Raw genomic sequence first — 6,094 nt, forward strand, 5'->3', positions numbered from 1 at the left:
TGAAGTTGGATTTTTTTAAAGTAATAAAAAGTCAAATGTTAAAAAAAAAAAAAAAGACAGCCCAGAGAGGTTAAGTGATATGGTTAAAGTCACACAGCTAGCTGGGGCTAAATCCATCTCTCTCTTTCCCTCCCTCTCTGCTAGTGTTCCTCTGCCCCTCCCCCAACCTCTCTTCTCCCCAGCCCCTCCCGCCTTTCAGAAAGGCACAGTGGGGCTGGGAAAATGCCCCGGGTGGCATCCGTAGCCGCACAGGCTACTGTTGATTCAGAGCTGTGGTGCCGCGCAGCCTTCCCACTGGTACTTGGCTCTCGGTAGAATGGTGCTTTGTGTCATAAATGATCCAGTGCACGGAACCGAGCTGGCACCAATGACATCCGCGTCTCTGCCAACCCGGTCACGTGTTCTGGTACTTTGTGAAGCCGGGCCCTTCGGCGCATCGTGTGGCTCTGTTAGGCCACTGTGGAGAGGAGCCGGGTGGGCTCCAGATTTCAGATCAAGGCGCCTACAGCCTGTGATGCTCCTGGTAGTGTCTGAGGATCTTTGGGGAACGATTTTGCACTCCCCGAGTCAGGTGCAGGCTCTTTAGATGTGACACAGCACTGTGGTCGACTTCAGATCTGGGGACAAGCCCCGTGGGGAGACAGAGGGGGAAGACACATCATTCCTGTTGCCTGAGGGAATGGGGCTGTAGGAGTGGCCCACGGGCTGTCCCCCTTCTATCTCAGGGCCCATGGAAGTCTTTGTTTCAAGAATTTTTTCCCTTAGGTTGTACTTTACTGAGGACTTACAATGTTATAGTGTGTCAAACACTGCTATCACATACATGAATTTCCACTTGTCATCCACTGTACAGTTTGAGTCCAGGAAAGTCAGGTCACGGGAAAGTTAAGATACACAGATAGTCAGCCCACCCTTTGGGCTACACTGGCCCCGGTGAACAGGCAACCGCTTGCAAGGGGAGAAAGTCCACCCTGGAAAATAACATCTACCTCCTCCCTGAACCTGAAATCCCACTGAGGAACATCATTCCTTAAGCTTAAGGCTTTCGTCTCCCTTCAACATGTAAGTCGGAGAGGAGATTTTTTAAAGTGTCATTAGTCACTTATACTATTATAAGAATGATTTTCACGTTATTTTGTAGCATCATAGAATCGCAACATTGGGAAGGATGCCGTGTCCTCCAGCCACGGCTTCAACCTCTTTGTCCAACTTCTGCTGGAACCAGAAGCGGTCAGCCTTGCATTCAAGGCTGCTTCCTGAGCCCCTCTGAGCCTCACTTTAGGTTGCTTTAAAATCTATTTTATGGGAATGAGAAAATCAAACTTGAAAAGTGGTCCAAATATTAATGGAGCTAATTAGAAAGTATGACTGTTCATTTGAATGAGTAGGGTGAACTCAGGAAGCAACCTTGGTCTTGTCTTCCACTGTAATTCATTGACTAGGCCCTGGGTGAGAAGTTGGAGAGGCCTCAGGCCTTCGCTGGTCTTCCCGAGGTAACAGACAAACCTACAGACGCTGGAAGCCAAGGAACACACTCTCGGGGCTTCCCTGGGGGTCCAGTGGTTAAGAATCTGCCTTCCAATGCAGGGGACACAGGTTCGATCCTTCGTTGGGGAATTAAGATCCCACATGCCACGGGGCAACGAAGCCCGCACTCTCTAGAGCCCACAACTACTGAGCCTGCGCGCCACAACTAGAGAGAAGCCCACGAGTCTCAACGAAGCTTGCGTGCTGCAACTAAGACCTGACACAGCTAAATAAATAAATGAATAATTTAAGAAAAAAAAAAAAAAGAAAGAAACACACTCTTAAGTCAGTATTTAAAAATGTCTCATCCAAGGTCCGGATGGGCAACAGAGGCTGAATCCACTGACATGGTCGCCTGACCAAAGGTCTATGTGGTGGTTAAATATTTTGAATATCACCCCAGCAGCAGTCAGGGAAGAAGCCGCGATCTGCCTATATATGTACATATTTCACTCAACCAAGCCGAAGCTTCTGTTATTAAAAAATTGAAAATTAATAGATTAGCCTACATAGATGTGTTCAACCTCAGCTCCAGATGTGTCGTATTGAACTGATCGCTACTACCCTGAATAGGAACACTTGTCCCCTAAATGATGCGTGAAAACAACAATTACTCCTCAAACTAAGTAAAACACCAGCATGGATTACCATTTTGACTGATTTAACAAAGACCGGGGGCTGAGTCAGACATCGATTAATTCAACATTATTTGTCTACTTATTTTCTCTCTTATATCCTTGTCTCTGTCTCTTCTCTCACCGATCACGTACTTTTTTTCTTTTTTTTGCGGTACGCGGGCCTCTCACTGCTGTGGCCTCTCCCGTTGTGGAGCACAGGCTCCGGACGCGCAGGCTCAGCGGCCATGGCTCACGGGCCCAGCCGCTCCGCGGCATGTGGGATCTTCCCGGACTGGGGCATGAACCCGTGTCCCCTGCATCGGCAGGCGGACTCTCAACCACTGCGCCACCAGGGAAGCCCCGATCACGTACTTTTTATTACTGACTTTATTGAGGTGTAATTTATACCCTACAAAACACACCCACTGTAAGTGTACAAACAAATGCTTTTTAGTAAACGTACAGAGCTGTGCAGCCACCCCCACATCCACGTTTAGAACATTTCCGACACCCCGGAAAGTTCCTTCGTGCTGTTTGCAGTAATCCCCGTTCCCACTTCCAGCCCCAGGCAAATGCTGATCTGCTTTTTGTCTCTACAGATTTGCCATTTTTAGGAGCTTTATGGAAATGGAAATGGAATAAGCATATATCAGCAGTTTATTTTACAACATTTATAATAATTCCACTGTAAAGAATTTTGTTTATCCATTCCCCCATCATGAATTGTTTTCATTTCGGGGCTTTATAAATAATGGTGTTATGAACAGTCACACTCAAGCCTTTGTGTATACATCATGCATTTTCATTTTTCTTAGGAAGATACCTAGGACTGGAATTGTTTATTTATATTGTAAGTGTTATGTTTAACTTTTGAAGAAACTACCAAACTGTTTTGCAAATTGGCAGGACCACCAAGGGATAAAGGCCCAGCTTCTGCACATCTTCAGACATACTTGATACTGTCAGTCTTTTTCATGAACACCATCGTATGTGTGGTGTCTTACTGTGGCTTTAATGGGTAGGTGTATGCATTTCTCTAATGACTAATGATATTGTACATCTTTTTTTTTTTTAATTAATTTATTATTTTTTGGCTGTGTTGGGTCTTCGTTTCTGTGCGAGGGCTTTCTCTAGTTGCGGCAAGCGGGGGCCACTCTTCATCACGGTGCGTGGGCCTTTCACTATCTTGGCCTCTCTTGTTGTGGAGCACAGGCTCCAGACGCGCAGACTCAGTAGTTGTGGCTCACGGGCCCAGTTGCTCCGCAGCATGAGGGATCTTCCCGGACCGGGGCACGAACCTGTGTCCCCTGCATTGGCAGGCGGACTCCCAACAGCTGTGCCACCAGGGAAGCCCAAGATGTTGTACATCTTTTCATGTGCTTATTAGCCAATTGTATATCGTCTCTGGAGAAATGTCTATTGAGATATTGTCCATTTAAAAAATTGAGTTGTTTGTTTCCTTATTGAGTTGTAAAAATTCTTCATATATTCTGGATACAAATCATTTATCAGACATGATATGTATTCATGATTTGCAAATATTTGATTTGCAAATATTTCCTTCCAGTTTGCGGCTTTTCTTAATATAATGGTGCCTTCTGAAAAGCAAATATTTTAATTTCAATGAAGTCTAATTTACTAAAGGTTTTTTTTTTTTAATGAATTGCACTTTCGGTGTCATATCTAAGAAACCTTTGCCTAATCCAAGGTCACAAAGACTTACTCCTTGTTTTGTTCTAGAAGACTACAGTTTTAACTCTTACATTTAAGTATGATATGTTTTGAGTTGATTTTTTTAATATGGTGTGAGATACCAACCTAAGTTTGTTTTTGTTTTTATTTTACCTATGGTTATATGCATATCCAATCCTTCCAGCATCATTTGTTGAAAAGATCATCCCTTCCTCCATTAAGTTGACTTGGCACCCTTGTAAAAAATTCATTGGCTATAAACGTGAGAGTTCATTTCTGGATTTCTGTTCCTTTCAGTTTGTCTGCATGATTTGTCCTTAAGCCAATATCACACTCTCCTGGTTACGGTAGCTCCCCTCTCCTTTGTGCTACTATTATCATATCTCTATATATGTTATTAACCCAACAGTATAGTGTTATAATTATTACTTTATATAATATTATGTCTTTTAACAAAATTAGGAGAAAAGAGAAAAATACATTTACACAACCTTTTTTTATATTTACCCAGATACCATTTCCAGTGCTCTTAATTTCTTCCTGCAAAGTCAAGTTATCATCTGGTGTGAGGCCAACAGATCAGAAAAGATAACCTGTTATACTCACAGATCCCAAGAAGAGGAGGGTTCACCAAGCCATTCAGGGTCACATGGGGAAGCACCAGGATCAATCACAAGGCAGAAAGAGTGAAGGAAATATGTGGGCAAGAGTTTTTACTGTGGTTTCCATGGGAAGGAAAAGGTGAGGCAGGGTAAGCAGGCTGAGGACTGGCTAGTTTGAATAACTGCAGCAGGGTCTAGGGCATAGGGTCTGTCCCTGGTTGTTGAGTATCTGGTAGTGGGGCGATTTGGGCAGGTGGGTAGTGGCCTAGAGTGTGAAAGCCTGATAAAGGAGGTAGTTGGGGTGTAGGCTCTGGATTTAAAAAGGTGGCTCTCAACTTGGCCGCACACTGGGCTCACCAGGGGAATCTCTAAAATACTGATGCTTGGGTCCCGCCCCCAAAGACCTGGATTTAATTGGTCTGGGATGTGACCAGGCCGTTGAGGCTTTAACATCTCCCCAGATGATTCTAACTTCCAGCCAGAGTTGAGGACGGCAGGTTTAAAGGGAGAAGGAGGGGGGAGAACTCAAAGATTTTTCCTGTTGTCTCGGAGGGTGGTAAGTATGGGGCAAGCGTAAGCACTTACAACAAAATGACTTGGCCTGTTGAGAGAGAGGAAACGGGGACACAGAGCTCATTCCAGACCCCACACCTGTGGACACTTGGGCTGGAAGTGACACCTAGAACTTGAAGCAATGCAATGCTTCCTTCCATGCTTCTGGTACTTCGGGGCCTTTGACCGGCTAAGAGCTATCGAATACAAAACCCGCTCACGCCTCCCCTGCACCATGGACACATGGCAACTCCCACACATTATTCACACTTATTGGTGGCAAAGCCTTGAGGTAAATGAGAAATAAAGATGGGTGTAGGGGTCTGTCTTGTTTTCATAAGGGACTATGTGAATATGTATGTCTTTCTTTGGCATCCTTGGGGTGTTTTATATGTTATCAATCAGAGGAACTACACTTATTGAATGTGTTGTGTGTGCTAAAGGTGAAAGAGAATACTAGAAAAAAAAAATGTCCAGTTTCTATTCTTGGTGAAATTATAATGTACCCAGGAATCTGAGACCCACATGAGAAAATCAGTGATGAGTCAACATAATAAACTGCTAAGTTACATGATATTACTAGAAACCAAACTTCTGGTGTAAGATTAAGGCCTAGATCTCTTTCTGCAAAAGGCAAAACTGAGCACAGAGACTGACAGTTCCATCCCCTGTCTAATACACACCATCATCCAACTCTTGGTCTTGGAATAGTCAATAAAATGGTACCCACATCCAAAGTTACGACTGAATTTGGAAGTGAGCCGATGTGTGCAGTGTGAGCGTGGAAACGTGTGGGGAGAAGAAAGAGCTCAGAGAAGGAGGAGACACAGGCTGGCCGGCTTTTCCGCCCTTAGGTCCAAGGGAAAGCAGAGCTGGACAGAAAGCACAGGGAGAGAATGGAGAAAAGGAGAAATAAAAAATTACGGAACGATTGCAGGAAAGTGTCCTGTAGTCCCCCCTGCCGCGCCTTTGGGCAGAAGAGTGTCTAACCAGCGCTCTCAGACTTCAGTGGGTTTAGGAATTACTGTGTATCCGGCTAAAATGAGAGCTGATCCACTGGGTCTGGGGTGGAGCCTGGTTCTCTGGATTTCTTTTTTTGCTTTT

The sequence above is a fragment of the Globicephala melas genome, chromosome 16, assembly GCF_963455315.2.
Source record: "Globicephala melas chromosome 16, mGloMel1.2, whole genome shotgun sequence".
Lineage (NCBI taxonomy): Eukaryota > Metazoa > Chordata > Mammalia > Artiodactyla > Delphinidae > Globicephala > Globicephala melas.